Source organism: Anomaloglossus baeobatrachus, chromosome 6 (genome assembly GCF_048569485.1).
Source record: "Anomaloglossus baeobatrachus isolate aAnoBae1 chromosome 6, aAnoBae1.hap1, whole genome shotgun sequence".
NCBI classification, from domain to species: Eukaryota; Metazoa; Chordata; class Amphibia; order Anura; family Aromobatidae; genus Anomaloglossus; species Anomaloglossus baeobatrachus.
Genome location: NC_134358.1, coordinates 306,786,638 through 306,805,107, shown reverse-complemented (window position 1 = coordinate 306,805,107; position 18,470 = coordinate 306,786,638).

The following is an 18,470-nucleotide window of genomic DNA, read 5'->3' as shown; positions in this document are numbered from 1 at the left end:
AAGCCCACGCTGGGGGAGGACCCCGAATACTGGCGGCTGAAGGCTGACATGGAGGCCAAGTTTCCACAATGGTTGGTGGACCGGTACATGCTCCCTCCGCATACCCCCAAGAGGATTCCAGCAACCCCTGCAGCAACCACGCCAAAGAGTCCCCCGCCTGGGCCTGCTGAAGAAAGCCCATCCCCAGCACTGCCACCAAAGGAGTGCCAAGAAGAACTAAGGGGGAGAGGAGGCCAGGAAACTGAGGAGCTGACTCAGGAGCCATCAGCAGCGGATCCATACCCCGAGCCAGAGATGCTGCCGTATTCCCGCTGGGACGAGGAAGACCTGACACCTTCTGCTGAGGAAGATCTGCCCCAAAGCCTCACCTGGGAGCTTGTAAGCTGCACTTCGCAGAATCCAGCCCGCAAGACACAGCGCCGCAGAACCCAGTTTTCCCCTGCACCGCCATCCCCAGAGCAGAGAGAAGTCACGGCCAGAGATCTACAGGAGAAAAGGTTCCTGAGAAGAGCCAAAGCCCAGGTCAGAGGACCCCTTTGCAGAGGAGTAGTGGAGGACTTCAGCTTAAAGTCAGGATATGGGTTCATTGTTGCACCTGGTATCAAAGAAGGTATCTTCGTCAATAGAAGAGATGTGAGAGCTCATCTGCCCAGAGGACACCCTGGCAGAAACTTAAAAATGGGAGACTCCGTACAGTTCACTATGCATCGAGGCGAAAGAGGCTGGTATGCGCTAGATGTAGTGCCATGTCCCAAAGAAGAAAGGAAAGACAGCCATAAAGAAAGAAAAGACAAAGAACCTACTGAAGAGATAACTACAGATGAAGAAAAAGGTCAAGAAAGCAACAGGTGCCGCAGCCCTACAGGCCCAAGCCCTGGTATGGAGGAGTAAAAGAAAGTAAGAAGTTCAGCAGTTAGAAAGTTAAAGTTTTGAAAAGTTTGTTTTGCAACGTTTTAAAGTTCAAGAATGTGCCCACAAAAACTATTGTGAGAAATAAACCTTAAGGCTATGAACTGGCTATAGCCACAAACTCTCGCAGTGTAAATAGTTACACCAAAAGGGCACCACCACCACCAGAGTCAGCCTGTTTAGGGGCTTGGCTCGTCTGCAACCAGGAGGAGCCCGTCCGTATATAGGGCCTTGGCTCACCTGCGACCAGAGAGCATGCCTGTTTATGGGGCCTGGCTCTCCACCACAAAGAGGGTACCTGGTCAGCACCAACTGTGGAGGCCGCCTCTGCATCCTGCCAGAAGAGGCTGAAGGCGCGGATCCACCAGGCCAGGTATACCCTGAAACCACCAGCCCATGTAAGCCGCCTCTACATCCTGCCAGAAGTGGCTGAAGGCGCGGCCAACGTGAGAGGGTTTTGGGTGGGTTAACGGACTTGTGGGTGGAGGGTGGTGATGTATGGTACCTGGTGCTTTTAAAAATGTTTTACATGTTTTAATGTTTTATGCATTTTAAAATGTTGTCTTGCAGCCCGAGGACGTGCTGGTGATAACTAAGGGGGAATGTGGCGCCCCTGACCTGGTCAGGCACCACTGAGTACTGCACCCATGCTGGGGACAGTACAACACAGGTAATCCAGAAGGCTGACCGGGGTGTGGTACACAGGCGCATAGTGATCAGGTCTCACACATGTACCCATGAGAGGACCCCTGGGGATCCCAGGAGGGGGAAAAGCCTTGACCTTCACTGGAATAGTGGAGGGGGCCAAAAGCCTCCATATCCTCTCAAGGGGTGTGGTAAGAGAGTCTGGTTGCTAGGTGGCGTAGGCAAGAACAGGAGAGGAGGGGCAGTGAGTCAGTTAGAGCAGAACTCCATAGGGCTCAGTGAGGAGCAGACCTGTGGGGCTGTTGCTGTCTAACAGCGCCCGCGCAGTGGCTACTGACGGGGGAGAACGGTCAACTAGGAGTGCTACCCGAAATCCATCTTCAGCTAAAGAGAGGGCACGGAGTGGGAAGTAAGGAGACTGCTAGAGAGTACCAGGCCCAAACGGGCGGCAGATCCCGAAGCGGAGATAGATCCAGCTTTCTGTTGCTAAACCTGCCGGTGTGGGGCTCTCAAAGCCCACGCCACAACACCACAAAAAGCCGCAGCCACGTAGCCACAGTTAGGGCCCATAGCTCACAGGAGGCAAGAAGCTGGAGTGATCTGGCCCAGGCAACAAGCACACGGCGAACGAAGGGGAGTGAGGCTTCAGCAACTTCCCTGGGTGACCCCCATAGGGACTCAAAGTCGGGGTCACCCCAAACCACCAAGGGCTAAGGAAGGCGAGTTAGTAGTCACCCTCACAAGTCAGCCTGAAGGACACCTGGTTCCCGCCTGGTTCATCCCAGCTACGCTCGGGTTACTCACCCTGCCACCTGAAGTGAGTAAAAACCCTGAAAGACATTCTGCCTGTGTGGAGTTATTCTGCGCCTTGTGGTACTACGCACCTACACCGGGCCCTGGGGCTTGCCTCACTCTCAGGAGGCTATTCCAACTAACTGCACTCACCATCAGCCCCAGGCGTCCCTTAACCTGCAGTGGCGGTCCCCACTGACCGCAATACTGAGAGTGGCGTCACGACAAGAAGAAGATCTCCTACCTGTGACCAGATCCAGCTGAGTGGAGTCCCTGAAGGTAATGCACCGACACAACACCTGTGGGGCTTCACATATCTATCTATCTATCTATCCCTCTATCTATCTATCTATCTATCATCTATTTATCTATCATCTATTATCTATCTATCCATCTATCTTATATTTTTATCTCAGTTCTATTTCTTTCTGTCCCCCTATATATTTTTTTCTAGCAACCCATACCATGTCTACATATCTTTCATATAAATCTAATTTAATATCTATCTATCCATCTATTTATCTATGGCCTGAATGTTTGTGAATTCTGCAGAATATTCCATGTTTCTCCATAAATTTGACCTAAAACCAGAGTTGAATGTCACACAAGTCTTAAATCCTTCCCAACCTTGGATGTAGGCTGTGTCCCTGCATTTGATGTGGGCTCACACGCTGAGCCCGCATCTTTCCCTACACATGTCGGTTCATCTGATCAGCCCTCATGTGCCTCCTCCTCCTGCGGCTGTTAACTAGTTAAATCTCACGGTCAATCTCTGACAGCGGGATTTAACGTGCTTCGGCAGGGAACACGTCATTCCCTGCACCATCAGCGGCCCTGTGACGTGATCGCGGGGCACCGATGGGTTGCGATGACAGCCAGGGATCAGCTGGTGACCCCTGTGTCTGTCTTGAAGAAACTTCTTGTGAACGTCGGCTGTGAGCAACATTCACAGGAGACTGTGATTTCTGCTGTACAGAGCGAGGCTGATGCTGATTCTGCTCTGTACAGCACAAGTGATTGGACAATTGCAGCTTCAAGCCCCCTAACAGGACTATTAAATACAGTATAAAGTGAGAAAAAAGTTTTTTAAAAAATATGAAAAAAATAAAAAAATCCAGATCACCCTACTTTTGCTCTATTAAAACTAAAACAAAACAAAAAATACACATATTTGGTATTGCTGCATTCAGAAATGTGCAATATATCAAAATATAAAATAAATTAATCTGATCAGTGATCAACGTAACAGAAAAAAAAATACAAATGCCAAAATTATGTTTTTTTTATGGCCACCGCTACATTATAATAAAAAGCAATAAGAGGCGATCAAAACATCACATCTACCCAAAAATGTTATCAGGAGGAACGCCCTCACACAGCTTCAGATCCCGAAAAATGAGAACACAACGGATCTCGGAAAATAGCGCCAGAAGGGATTTTTTTTTTATTTTGTTTTACAAACATCCATCCTCCATATATTATAATGCACCCAATAGGCCTCCATATATTATAATGCACCCCCCCCATAGTCCTCCATATATTATAATGCACCCCCCATAGTCCTCCATATATTATAATGCGCCCCCCATAGTCCTCCATATATTATAATGCTCCCCCCATAGTCCTCCATATATTATAATCACCTCCCATTGTCTTTCATATATTATAATGCACCTCCATAGTTCTCCATAGATTATAATGCACCTCCATAGTCATCCATATAGTATAATGCACCCCCATAGTCCTCCATGTATTATTCTGCACCCCATAGTCCTCCATCTAATATATAAAGCTGAATGTGTGTGTGTGTATGTGTGTATGTCTGGGATTGGCATCTGCACCGTCGCAGCTACAGCCACAAAATTTTGCACACTCACACGTCTGGACCCCAGGAGCGTCATAGGCTATGTTTTGAGGGGAAATTTTAACCCCTCGCTTTACAGTTATTCACCAAAAAACCTGCCTCCATTAAAGCGAATGGAGCTGGAAGCCACAGTGCAGCCAGAACTTCAGAAGAATGCGCAACCATGCCCTTATATGGAATGTTGGCATGTCACAATGCAGCCAGGGAAAGAGACAGACACAGACAGGGAAAGAGGCAGACACAGACAGGGTAAGAAACAGACATAGACAGGGTAAGAGACAGACACAAAGAGACAGACACAGACAAAGAGACAGACTGACAGGGAAAGAGAGAGACAGGTTAAGAGACAGACACAGACAGGTAAAGAGACAGACACTGACAAAGAGACAGAGACAGACACAGGGAAACAGACAGACAGGGAAAGAGAGGGAGACAGACAGGGAAAGAGAGGGAAAGAGAGGGACAGAGACCGACGGAAAGAAACAGACAGCGAAAGTGACAGAGATAGATAGATAGATAGATAGATAGACAGGGAAAGAGATAGATAGACAGACAGGGAAAGAGATTGAGACAGACAGAGACAGTCAGAGACAGACAGGGAAAGAGACAGACAGACAAAGAGATAGAGAGAGAGACAGAGATATATATATACAGAGGGGGAGATAGACAGAGAATGGGAGAGAAACAGAGAGACAGTTACTATCCCGGGCAGCGGATATTGTGTGCAGAATAAATTTTTGTTAATACATTCTATTTTGTTAACAACAGTTATTAACCCGGGCGAAGCCGGGTAGTACAGCTAGTCTAATATATAAAGCTGAATGTGTGTATGTATATCCGGGATTGGCATCTGCAGCTACAGCCACAAAATTTTGCACACTCACACGTAAGGACCCTGAGAGAATCATAGGCTATGTTGTGAGGTGAAATTTTAACCCCGTGCGTTCCAATTTACCAATCAATTTTGCCCCTATCTACATAATGGGAAAAAAGTGAAACGAAAAGTGTATCCGCACCGTCGCATTTACAATCACGAAATTTTACACAGACACCTCATGTGACCCAGGGAACATCGTAGACTATGTTTTGACAGGAAAATTTAACCCCGCATTTTACAGTTACGCTCCAAAAAAACATGCCTTCATTAAAATAAATGGAGCCAGGAACTACAGGTTATTAGTAGGAGCTATGATTGGTTGCTATAGGAACAAAAGACATTCATAGTATAAGAAGCTTATATGTGAGGTAATAAGATGTCGGTGGGGAGACGGATAGAGAGAGACAGAGAGAGAAAGACAGACAGAGACAGACAGGAAAGAGACAGAGAGAGAGAGAGAGAGACAGACGGGGAAAGAAACAGACAGAGACAGACCTGGAAAGAGACAGATGGGGAAAGAGACAGATGGGGAAAGAGACAGATGGGGAAAGACACAGACAGACATGCAGACAGGGACAGAGACAGGCAGACAGGGTAGGAGGAGACAGCCAGAGAGACAGACAAAGATAGATGGGGAAAGACACAGACCTTGATAGAGAAAGACAGGGAAAGAGACAGGGAAATAGAGACAGACAAGGAAAGAGACAGACAGGAAAAGACACAGACAAAGAGTCGGGGAGACAGACAGGGAAAGAGACAGACCTGGAAAGAGACAGATGGGGAAAGAAACAGAGAGATAGAGACAGACGAAGAAAGAGACAGACAGAGAAAGACAGACGGGGAAAGAGACAGACGGGGAAAGAGACAGACAGAGACAGATGGGGAAAAAGACAAACAGAGACAGATGGGGAAAGAGACAGAAGAAGAAAGAGGCAGACCTGGAAAGAGGCAGACCACGAAAGAGGCAGACCAGGAAAGAGACACCTGAAAAGAGACAGACGGGGAAAGAGACAGACCTGGAAAGAGACAGACGGAGCACAGTACTTGGCCAATTTAGTTAAATCTGTGTGGAATATCTGGGGTGTTGAAATATATGTTGTGAAATGCTTCTATTAGCTTAGTTTTTTACTTTTAATAATTACATTTCTTTGTTTTGTGGTTTTTGTGTGCAGAATACATTTTTGTTAATACATTCTATTTTGTTAACAGCAGTTATTAACCCAGGCGAAGCCGGGTAGTACAGCTAGTATATTTTAATGCACCTCCCATTGTCTTCATATATCATAATGCACCTCCATAGTTCTCCATATATTATAATGCACCTCCATAGTCATCCATATAGTATAATGCACCCCCATAGTCCCCTATATATTATACTGCACCCCATAGTCCTCCATATATTATAATGCACCCCCATAGTCCTACATATATTATAATGCACCCAATAGTCCTCCATATATTATAATGCACCTCATAGTCCTCCATATATTATTATAATGCACCCCCTATAGTCCTCCATATATTATAATGCACCCCACAGTCCTCCATATATTATAATGCACTCCCCATAGTCCTCCATATATTATAATGCACCCCCATAGTCTTCCATATATTATAATGCACCCAATAGTCCTCCATATATTATAATGCACCCCATAGTCCTCCATATATTATTATAATGCACCCCCTATAGTCCTCCTTATATTATAATGCACCCCAGAGTCCTCCATATATTATAATGCACTCCCCATAGTCCTCCATATATTACAATGCACCCCCCATAGTCCTCCATATATTTTACTGTACACCATAGTCCTCCATATATTATAATGCACCCGATAGTCCTCCATACATTTTAATGCAAACAATAGTCCTCCGTATATTATAATGCACCCCCATAGTGATCCATATATTATACTGTACGCCATAGTCCTCCATATATTATAATGCACCCCCTATAGTCCTCCATATATTATATTGCACCCCATAGTCCTCCATATATTATAATGCACTCCCCATAGTCCTCCATATATTATAACGCTCCCCACATAGTCCATATATTATAATGCACCATATATTATAATGCACCCCCATAGTCTTTCATATATTATAATGCACCTCCATAGTCCTCTATATATTATACTGCACCTCCATATTCTTCCATATAGTCTAATGTACCCCCATAGTCCTCTATATATTATAATGCACCCCCCCAAATATTATAATATACCCCCATAGTCCTCCATGTAGTATAATGTACCCCCATAGTCCTCCCCCATTGTATTCATTAATTTAAAAAACAAAAAAACAAAACAGCGTTAAAGGAATTTGACACAATAATCAAACCCGGTGAACCAGTTATGGAACTATAGTATAGGAGACGTACACCATCTTGGATGTAGTACTTGTCTACAACGGGTAAATGTTATATTAGTATTAGGCAGTTATTATGACATCACAGGGCACATGACATCATAGACAACAAATGACATCACAATGGGTATAGAATGTACAAAGTTCTGCACCGGAGCCATCTTGTGCCACTAGGACCTGACAGCCGGAAGGGGATGAGGGCAGGTAGGTGGCTCTTTACTTATAGGGGGGATGGCAGCTAAAACCTTCTGTAATCAGCTGTTATTGCTGTGGGAAGTAGTGGCCCCTACAGGACACATGCAGTATTACGGCCCCAGTAATAGGAGGGTGACTATGTAATACAGATTTATGGGGTCTTCCAGAACATGAACTGCTAATTATACTGGCTCTTCACTATGGAGCCCACCCTCTATGACATCCATGTGTATGTACATGTGTAAAGATACACATATCAATATATACACACAGATATAATACAGAGGTGGGGACAACTCCATGTGGCTCTATTTTTGGGTAATTTTGCCACTTTATGTGGGTAAATTATAGCATTGTGCAACTGAAATCGAGCTGCAAATGCTATTACTCTCTGCTTTCAGCTCTTTTGTTCCTGGGAATTGTCGTTTACTATGGTCAGGAGCGTCATTTGAGTTTTCCTTTAGTAGATAGGGAACTAGATAATATGGATTAAAATAGAAGGGTCCCTTTAAATGTGAGTCTCATGATTTTAAAATGAGGCTGGGATTTTACCTATTTATGAAATTAACACTTTCTTGATGTTGTAAACTTGATCCATAACAGCAGTGACCGTTCTGATGACATTACAGGTCACATGACATCATTAACATTCCGTGACATCACAATTACAATACAATGTACAAAGTTCTAAACCAGATGCTTTTCGTGTTTTTAGACCCTGACAGCACGAAGGTGACAAGTCCAGGTAAATATCTCCTCTCTCAGTTTCGGGCCCTGTTCACACATTACATAGCTGGAGACGGGGGGGGGGGGGGGGAGGGATGCTAAATTCATTCATGAATTTGGGCGGACTGGTTGGGTAGCTGGGACCCAGCAGGGCCGACCGGGTTGGGCAGCTGGGACCCAGCAGGGCCGACCGGGTTGGACAGCTGGGACCCAGCAGGGCCGACCTGGTTGGGCAGCTGGGACACAAACTAGCAGGGCAGACCGGGTTGGGCAGATGGGACCCAGCGGGGCCGACCGGGTTGGGCAGCTGGGACCCGGCGGGATCGACCGGGTTGGGTAGCTGGGACCCAGCGGGGCCGACCGGGTTGGGCAGCTGGGACCCAGCAGGGTTGACCTGGTTATGCAGCTGGGACCCAACCCAGCAGGGCCGACCGGGTTGGGGAGATGGGACCCAGCAGGGCCGACCTGGTTGGGCAGCTGGAACCCAGCAGGGCCGACCTGGTTGGGCAGCTGGGACCCAGCAGGGCCGACCTGGTTGGGTAGCTGGGACCCAGCAGGGCCGACCTGGTTGGGCAGCTGGGACCCAGCAGGGCCGACCTGGTTGGGTGCTGGGACCCCGCAGGGCTGACCTGGTTGGACAGCTGGGACCCAGCACCGCCGACCTGGTAGGGCAGCTGGGAACCAGCAGGGCCGACCTGGTTGGGCAGCTGGGACCCAGCAGGGCTGACCGGGTTGGGCAGCTGGGACCCAGCGGGATCGACCGGGTTGGGTAGCTGGGACCCAGCAGGGCCGACCGGGTTGGGCAGCTGGGACCCAGCAGGGCCGACCTGGTTGGTCAGCTGGGACCCAACCCAGCAGGTCCGATCGGATTGGGCAGCTGGGACCCAGCAGGGCTGACCTGGTTGGGCAGCTGGGACCCAGCAGGGCTGACCAGGTTGGGTAGCTGGGACCCAGCAGGGCCGACCTGGTTGGGCAGCTGGGATCCAGCAGGGCCGACCGGGTTGGGTAGCTGGGACCCAACCCAGCAGGGCTGACCGGGTTGGGCAGATGGGACCCAGCGGGGCCGACTGGGTTGGGCAGCTGGGACCCAGCGGGATCGACCGGGTTGGGCAGCTGGGACCCAGCAGGGCCGACCGGGTTGGGCAGCTGGGACCCAGCAGGGCCGACCCGGTTAGGCAGCTGGGATCCCAGCAGGGCTGACCTGGTTAGGCAGCTGGGACCCAGCAGGGCCGACCTGACTGGGCAGCTCGGACCCAGCAGGGCTGACCTGGTTAGGCAGCTGGGACCCAGCAGGGCCAACCGGGTTGGGTAGCTGGGACCCAGCAGGGCCGACCGGGTTGGGCAGCTGGGACCCAGCAGGATTGGCCGGGTTGGGCAGCTGGGACCCAGCAGGGCTGGCCGAGTTGGGCAATTGGGACCCAGCAGGGCCGACCTGGTTGGTCAGCTGGGACTCAACCCAGCAGGGCCGATCGGATTGGGCAGCTGGGACCCAGCAGGGCTGACCTGGTTGGGCAGCTGGGACCCAGCAGGGCTGACCAGGTTGGGCAGCTGGGACCCAGCAGGGCCGACCTGGTTGGGCAGCTGGGATCAAGCAGGGCCAACCTGGTTGGGCAGCTGGGACCCAACCCAGCAGGGCTGACCGGGTTGGGCAGATGGGACCCAGCGGGGCCGACCGGGTTGGACAGCTGGGACCCTGCAGGGTTGACCTGGTTGGATAGCTGGGACCCAGCAGCGCCGACCTGGTAGGGCAGCTGGGAACCAGCAGGGCCGACCTGGTTGGGCAGCTGGGATCCAGCAGGGTCAACCGGGTTGGGCAGCTGGAACCCAGCAGGGCCGACCGGGTTGGGCAGCTGGGACCCAGCAGGGCCGACCGGGTTGGGCAGCTGGGACCCAGCAGGGCCGACCCAGTTGGGCAGCTGGGATCCCAGCAGGGCTGACCTGGTTAGGCAGCTGGGACCCAACCCAGCAGGGCCGATCGGATTGGGTAGATGGGACCCAGCAGGGCCAACCTGGTTGGGCAGCTGGGACCCAGCAGGGCCGACCTGATTGGGCAGCTGGGTCCCAGCAGGGCCGACCTGATTGGTCAGCTGGGACCCAGCAGGGCCGACCTGGTTGGGCAGCTGGGACCCAGCAGGAACGGCCGGGTTGAGCAGCTGGGACCCAGCAGGGCTGACCAAGTTGGGCAGCTGGGACCCAGCAGGGCCGACCTGGTTGGGCAGCTGGGACCCAGCAGGGCCGACCAGGTTGGCCAGCTGGGACCCAGCAGGGTCGACCTGGTGTGGTTAGTTGGAACCCAGCAGGGCTGACCGGGTTTGCAGCTGGGACCCAGCAGGGCCGACCTTGTTGGGCAGCTGGGACCCAGCAGAGCCGACTGGTTAGGCAGCTGGTACCGAGGAGGGCCGATATGGTTGGGCAGGTGGGACCTATACAATTGAAAGTGCGATCCTCGGCGGGGGACCTGAGGGGAGGTGGGTGCACCAGGCCACACTGATTTCTGGGCCCTATAGCAGTGGCATTGCCTGCCGCCATTGGCAGTACACCACTGGGTGAGGAGCTATGCAATACCATCTCAAATGCAGGGGGAATCGTGCATTATGAGGAGATATTGGACTGCACATGACCCCTATCATGTTCTAGCATAGGGGCCTCTCCTGTCCATGTCCGCCTGTGACATACACTTATACAGCAATATGCAGCAGGACAGACGAGATCCAGGGAAATATTCGATCGCCAGAAATGGGGTCAGGAAGGAATTCCCCCCCCCCCCCCCTGAGGTAGAACTCTCCAGGGGTTTTCTTCGCCTTCCTCTGGATCTTTGGGTCCAGTGGCTTTCATCAGATCCGCAATGTCCGCAGCAAGTTCTCTGGTCTCCACCGTGGCCGGACCTGAGAGTCACTGTGACCTTTGTGTAATTTATTAAACGGCCAGTAATATTTTCATTACAATGTTGCTTATTGCTATTCCAATAAAATAAGAGAAAATTACAGATAATATATTGTGTTGTGTGTTTTATTTGTCTGCACTTCACCCTACACAGTGATAATCGCTCAATACTCCAGAACTAGAACCTAGAAATGGCTGCTAATCCGGCGTCTAATAAAGTGTCTCATCTGCAGGGGGTTACAAAGAAACCATAGGGCCCCATAGCAGAAATTCTAATTGCCCCCCACCCCCCCAAAAAAAATAAATAAAGTGTGTGTATATATATATATATATATATATATATATATATATATATATATATACATACAGTTAGGTCCAGAAATATTTGGACAGTGACACAAGTTTTGTTATTTTAGCTGTTTACAAAAACATGTTCAGAAATACAATTATATATATAATACTAGAAGGTGGCCCGATTCTACGCATCGGGTATTCTAGAATTTACGTATTGTGTAGTTCATGTATGATTTTTGTTATATATATATATATATATATATATATATATATATATAGATGTTGTTGTGTGTAGTTACCAAGTGTTTGTGTAGGGCGCTGTACATGTTCTGAGTGTCGCGGGGGGTGAGAGCGGTGTTGTATGTGTGTTGCGTGTGTTGCGTTGTTTGTGGAGCGCTGTGTGTCTGTAGCGTTGTGTGTGTGTGTGTGTTGTGCGGTTTGTGTGTGTGTGGTGTGTTTTGGGGGGAGGTATGTTTTGAGCAATGTGTGTGTTGTGCAGTATGTGCGTATATTTGTGTGTGCAGCGTTGTCTGTGTGTGTGGGTGTCTGTGTAGGGCGTTGTTTGTGATTCCTAGTGTGTGTGTGTTGTGCAGTGCGCGTGTGTGTGTGTGTTGGGGGGAGGTGTGCACCTCCCATCGTGCTCCATCCTCCATGCTGCGCACCCCCCATCGTGCTGCATCCCCCATGCTGCGCACTCCGAAACGTGCTCCATCCGCCATGCTGCGCACTCCCAAACGTGGTCCATCCGCCATGCTGCGCACTCCCAAACGTGCTCCATCCGCCATACTGCGCACTCCTCATCGTGCTGCATCCCCCATGCTGCGCACTCCCAAACGTGCTCCATCCGCCATGCTGCGCACTCCCCATCGTGCTCTATCCGCCATGCTGCACACTGCCAAACGTGCTCCATCCGCCATGCTGCGCACTCCCAAACGTGCTCCATCCGCCATGCTGCGCACCCCCTATCATGCTCCATCCGCCATGCTGCGCACTCCCAAACGTGCTCCACCCGCCATGCTGCGCACTCCCAAACGTGCTCCATCCGCCATGCTGCGCACTCCCAAACGTGGTCCATCCGCCATGCTGCGCACTCCCAAACGTGGTCCATCCGCCATGCTGCGCACTCCCAAACGTGCTCCATCCGCCATGCTGCGCACTCCCAAACGTGCTCCATCCGCCATGCTGCGCACTCCCCATCGTGCTCCATCCGCCATACTGCGCACTCCCCATCGTGCACCATCCGGCATGCTGCGCACTCCCAAACGTGCTCCATCCGCCATGCTGCGCACTCCCAAACGTGCTCCATCCGCCATGCTGCGCACTCCCAAACGTGCTCCATCCGCCATGCTGCGCACTCCCAAACGTGCTCCATCCGCCATGCTGCGCACTCCCAAACGTGGTCCATCCGCCATGCTGCGCACTCCCAAACGTGCTCCATCCGCCATGCTGCGCACTCCCAAACGTGCTCCATCCGCCATACTGCGCACTCCTAAACGTGCTCCATCCGCCATACTGCGCACTCCCCATCGTGCACCATCCGGCATGCTGCGCACTCCCAAACGTGCTCCATCCGTCATGCTGCGCACTCCCAAACGTGCTCCATCCGTCATGCTGCGCACTCCCAAACGTGCTCCATCCGCCATGCTGCGCACTCCCAAACGTGCTCCATCCGCCATGCTGCGCACCCCTCATCATGCTCCATCCGCTTGGGAGTGCGCAGCATGCCGGATGGTGCACGATGGGGAGTGCGCAGTATGGCGGATGGAGCACGTTTGGGAGTGCGCAGTATGGCGGATGGAGCACGTTTGGGAGTGCGCAGCATGGCGGATGGAGCACGTTTGGGAGTGCGCAGCATGGCGGATGGACCATGTTTGGGAGTGCGCAGCATGGCGGATGGACCACGTTTGGGAGTGCGCAGCATGGGGGATGCAGCACGATGGGGAGTGCGCAGTATGGCGGATGGAGCACGTTTGCTCAGCCTCTCTCCTTCCAGCCTCCCTCAGCATCAGCCTCCCCCTCCCAGCCTTCCCCAAGATCAGCCTCTCTGCTCCCAGCCTCCTCCAGCACGCCGTGCTCCTCTGCCGACACTCACCCACACCCGATCGCATCCACTCACCCACAAACCGATCGCATCCACTCACCCACACAACTGATCGCATCCACTCACCCACACAACCGATCGCATCCACTCACACACACAACCGATCGCATCCACTCACACACACAACCGATCGCATCCACTCACACACACCCGATCGCATCCACTCACACACACCCGATCGCATCCACTCACACACACCCGATCGCATCCACTCACACACACCCGATCGCATCCACTCACACACACCCGATCGCATCCACTCACACACACAGACACTGACGATATTGCACATACGCGCTGATACTCACAACATCCGGGGATATCACATGCTTCTGGCCATGTGATCCTCCGGCAGGTCCTGGAAGCTCACAACAGCACAATATCGCCGCTGAGAAGCAAGCGATATCCCAGGATGTTGTGAGTATTTGGATGCGATGTGATGTGTGAGGTGTGTGTGAGTGTGATCTGATTTGTGTGTGTGTGTGTGCTGTTATGTGTGTGCTGTTATGTTATGTATGTTCCGCAGCTGCAGGACCTTGATGTGTGGATGCGATGTGATGTGTGTGTGAGGTGTGTGTGAGAGTGAGTGTGAGCCGGTGTACACTGGTAACTATGATACACATCGGGTAACTAAGGGACCTTAGTTACCCGATGTGTATAATGGTTACCAGCTTTCACGGCCTCCGTCAAGATCCCAGCATCGCAAGGTTATGTCTGGCGCTGCCGGGATCCTGACGGAGCCGGTGTAGAAGCAAGCGATATCCCAGGATGTTGTGATGTGTGGATGTGATGTGTGAGGTGTGTGTGAGAGTGAGTGTGATCTGATGCGTGTGTGTGTACTCACCTGGGAATCGGAGCCCCGTGTCAGTTGGGCCACAGCGAGCGTGCATTGCGTGAGGGGGGCGGGGCCTGCAGAGAGCCGGGGCGAGAGGCCAATCCGTGTGGGGGGGCGGGGCCATGGCGAGCCCAGCGGCCAATCAGCTTTGTGTCCCCGTAAGGACACAATTTCGGAGCATGACAGACAGACAGACAGACAGACAGACAGACAGACAGACAGAATAAGGCAATTATATATATAGATGGGCTGAAACTGCACACTCCCAGCTGCAATATGAGAGTTTTCACATCCAAATCGGAGAAAGGGTTTAGGAATCATAGCTCTGTAATACATAGCCTCCTCTTTTTCAAGGGACCAAAAGTAATTGGACAAGGGACTCTAAGGGCTGCAATTAACTCTGAAGGCGTCTCCCTCGTTAACCTGTAATCAATGAAGTAGTTAAAAGGTCTGGGGTTGAGTACAGGTGTGTGGTTTTGCATTTGGAAGCTGTTGCTGTGACCAGACAACATGCGGTCTAAGGAACTCTCAATTGAGGTGAAGCAGAACATCCTGAGGCTGAAAAAAAAAGAAAAATCCATCAGAGAGATAGCAGACATGCTTGGAGTAGCAAAATCAACAGTCGGGTACATTCTGAGAAAAAAGGAATTGACTGGTGAGGTTGGGAACTCAAAAAGGCCTGGGCGTCCACGGATGACAACAGTGGTGGATGATCGCCGCATACTTTCTTTGGTGAAGAAGAACCCGTTCACAACATCAACTGAAGTCCAGAACACTCTCAGTGAAGTAGGTGTATCTGTCTCTAAGTCAACAGTAAAGAGAAGACTCCATGAAAGTCAATACAAAGGGTTCACATCTAGATGCAAACCATTCATCAATTCCAAAAATAGACAGGCCAGAGTTAAATTTGCTGAAAAACACCTCATGAAGCCAGCTCAGTTCTGGAAAAGTATTCTATGGACAGATGAGACCAAGATCAACCTGTACCAGAATGATGGGAAGAAAAAAGTTTGGAGAAGAAAGGGAACAGCACATGATCCAAGGCACACCACATCCTCTGTAAAACATGGTGGAGGCAACGTGATGGCATGGGCATGCATGGCTTTCAATGGCACTGGGTCACTTGTGTTTATTGATAAAGGCAAAAGATCTGTGGAATAAAAAGCGCATAGGGTCTTACCCTGACAACCAGGGGGTAAAAGAAGAGTAATCCTACTCACCAATCAGGGTTGTGACAGGCACAACTCCTGTAGCAGCATGTATGTGGATCACGGCAGCAGTACCCCAGGCGGCAGATAACAGAGAGAGGTAGTGGAATGGGGCTTTAAAAACCGCGCCAAAGATCCCAGATGTAATCTTGAATTAATGTATTTTTATTTTGGCATAGGTCTACGCGTTTCAGGAGGCTCAGCTCCCTTCCTCAGGACCAGCAAGCACAAGATACATCAAATCAGATTTGATGTATCTTGTGCTTGCTGGTCCTGAGGAAGGGAGCTGAGCCTCCTGAAACGCGTAGACCTATGCCAAAATAAAAATACATTAATTCAAGATTACATCTGGGATCTTTGGCGCGGTTTTTAAAGCCCCGTTCCACTACCTCTCTCTGTTGTGTTTATTGATGACATAACAGCAGACAAGAGTAGCCGGATGAATTCTGAAGTGTACCGGGAGATACTTTCAGCCCAGATTCAGCCAAATGCCGCAAAGTTGATCGGACGGCGCTTCATAGTACAGATGGACAATGACCCCAAGCATACAGCCAAAGCTACCCAGGAGTTCATGAGTGCAAAAAAGTGGAACATTCTGCAATGGCCAAGTCAATCACCAGATCTTAACCCAATTGAGCATGCATTTCACTTGCTCAAATCCAGACTTAAGACGGAAAGACCCACAAACAAGCAAGACCTGAAGGCTATGGCTGTAAAGGCCTGGCAAAGCATTAAGAAGGAGGAAACCCAGCGTTTGGTGATGTCCATGGGTTCCAGACTTAAGGCAGTGATTGCCTCCAAAAGATTCGCAACAAAATATTGAAAATAAAATTTTTTTTTTGGGTTTGGTTTATTTGTCCAATTACTTTTGACCTCCTAAAATGTGGAGTGTTTGTAAAGAAATGTGTACAATTCCTACAATTTCTATCAGATATTTTTATTCAAACCTTCAAATTAAACGTTACAATCTGCACTTGAATTCTGTTGTAGAGGTTTCATTTCAAATCCAATGTGGTGGCATGCAGAGCCCAACTCGCGAAAATTGTGTCACTGTCCAAATATTTCTGGACCTAACTGTATATTTACATACACTCATTTGGTCACAGCAGAGCATATCTCACAACTTTATCGCCCTTACAAAGTAATTTTCCTTTTATTGAAGCCCCAAGATTATTCTCTGATTGCCCCAAAAGTGCCGCACAAACTCTATGATACCCCCACAGTGAATTCATTCACAGTACCCTCCATACGTTCAGTGTAATGACCCTACTGTACTCCCCTTCATCTATCTGGCAAAGTATGGTGACCCCCAACCTAGTATGATCCCCCAACTGTGCCCCCAAACAGCCCTCCATGGAGTATAATGGGCTTACATACAGAAAAATGGCCCCCACCACAGTGCCACAGAACGAAGCAACCGAGGTCTGAAGCACAACGAAAAAACACCACAGACAAGGAGGTGTGACTACAAAGCAGGTGCAGCTGACGTCAACTGCAGGAGAGCTATAGTTTGCAGGCTTCCCTGAAGGTGGTAAGTTTGTCCCTCCCACTAGAAAACGTATCTGTGATGGCTATATTAGGTTCTGGTTGCGCCAGGGCATGCGCAGACACCAAAAACCCAGTAATTTGTTGCAGCTGCGGCACAACCTCAGACCACATGTCCGAAAACCTCCGAGATAGGGTCTGCAACAGCTGTGAAAATGCCGCAGCCTGAGCTATAATGACACAGAAAGAACGACAAGAGTGACTAATGTCACGCAATGAGCATGGCGAGTGTGTTCAGACCAAGCGAGGTCTGAAGCACAAGTCGCACCCCGGCGCAGCCGGGATGCTCGGATCCAGCCGGTCTGTGGCTCGAAGGGTACCGGATCCGGGGGCACAGTCGACCAGTTTTAAATGAAAAATAAAATAAAATAAAAAGTCCGACTACGCCACTCGTGGTTTGTGGCCCGGGATGATAGGACTGCTGCTGCGGTTTCCCACTGGGGATGATGGATGGGGCAGCATGTGTCAGGGCCAGGTGGACGGGCAGACCCAGTAGGTGGATCCACTGGGCCGAACTCCTAGATGGTGGTAAGGGGTCCGGTAGCTGGAGCACTATAGGCAGCAGAACAGTCCGTGCACACGAGTATAACGGAGAAGTCCCTGGGACCACGGAGTCACTGATGGTAGTCCGGGTGACGCAGCTCAGGTTCGGAAGCCGAGAAGATGTCAGGCGGGGTCCGGAACCTTTGGAGCGAGATGACGGGTCACCGCAGGGATCCGAGATGGTACGGACTGTCAGGATGGCAGATGGACAGCGTTCGGGGTTCGGGATTCGGCAGGACCGGATGGCGAGGCAGGCACGGCTCTACAAGAGAGATAGGTGAGTATATCACAGAGACACCAGGAGACCTGACTCCTAGCTTAAGAAACACGAAGATCAGGCCCCGCCCCCTTGGACATTAAACCCCTTTATACCCTGTACCTGTTTGCATCATTTCCTGTTAATGGACGCTGGCCCTTTAAGAAAGGGTCAATGACCGCGCGCGCGCGCCCTAATGCGCATGCGCGCGGCCCGAGTGCCAGAAGCCAGAGCAGGAAGCTGCGAGGAGGAAGCAGCAGGGCCGGGCTGGGGCTGAGAAGCCGACGGGCGCCGGGAGCGGGAACCAGGACGCCGGGGACGCGCCGGCAATGGATGCTGGAGAGCGGGGAGCGGCGGTGACCGGACCGAGGACCCGGGAAGCGAGGCAGGGGAGCCGGGGAGCGTGACAGGTGAGCCGGAGGGC